Here is a 903-nt window from a genome sequence, read left to right on the forward strand (position 1 = left end):
GTTCACCCATGTAATTAACCTCTGCCATGGTAGGGTTCTCAGGATCATAAGCTTCTTCTTCAGAAGATGCCTCTTTAGTGCTGTTGATGCATTTTGCCATCCATTCAGACTTTGAGAATCATGTTGACTTGCTGAGTCAACACTTTGTTCTGAGCCAATATGGCATTCAGAGCATCAATTTCAAGAACTCCCTTCCTCTGAGGCGTCTCATTATTCACAGAATTCCTCTCAGAAGTGTATATGAATTGGTTATTTGCAACCATGTCAATAAGTTCTTGAGCCTCTTCAGGAATTTTCTTTAGGTGAATAGATCCACCTGCAGAATGATCCAATGACATTTTCGAAAATTCAGATAGACCATAATAGAATATATCTAATATGGTCCATTCTGAAAACATGTCAGATGGACATCTTTTGGTCAACTTCTTGTATCTTTCCCAAGCTTCATAGAGGGATTCACCATCTTTTTGCTTGAAGGTCTGAACATCCACTCTAAGCTTGCTCAGTTTTTTAGGAGGAAAGAATTTATCCAAGAAGGCCGTGACCAGCTTATCCCAAGAGTCTATGCTATCTTTAGGTTGTGAGTCCAACCATATTCTAGCTCTGTCTCTTACAGCAAAAGGGAAAAGCATGAGCCTGTAGACTTCAGAATCTACTCCATTCGTCTTAATAGTCTCACAAATCTGCAAGAACTCAGTTAAAAATTGGTAAGGATCTTCAGATGGAAGTCCATAAAACTTGCAGTTCTGTTGCATTAAAGCAACTAGTTGAGGTTTAAGCTCAAAATTGTTGGCTCCAATGGCAGGAATGGAGATGCTTCTTCCATCAAATTTGGACGTTGGTTTTGTGAAGTCACCAAGCATTCTCCTTGCATTATTATTATTTTCGGCTGCCATCTCCTTT

At 39.4% G+C, this 903-nt stretch overlaps 1 non-coding gene across 1 annotated transcript; it reads left to right on the forward strand.

Moving 5' to 3' along the window:
- Positions 1–396: 396 nt before the first annotated feature.
- LOC127747041 (small nucleolar RNA R71) lies at positions 397–500 on the forward strand. Its single transcript, XR_008008846.1, has one exon. It is a non-coding gene; the product is annotated as a small nucleolar RNA R71 (small nucleolar RNA).
- Positions 501–903: the final 403 nt, after the last annotated feature.

The sequence above is a fragment of the Arachis duranensis genome, chromosome 4 (genome assembly GCF_000817695.3).
Source record: "Arachis duranensis cultivar V14167 chromosome 4, aradu.V14167.gnm2.J7QH, whole genome shotgun sequence".
NCBI lineage: Eukaryota > Viridiplantae > Streptophyta > Magnoliopsida > Fabales > Fabaceae > Arachis > Arachis duranensis.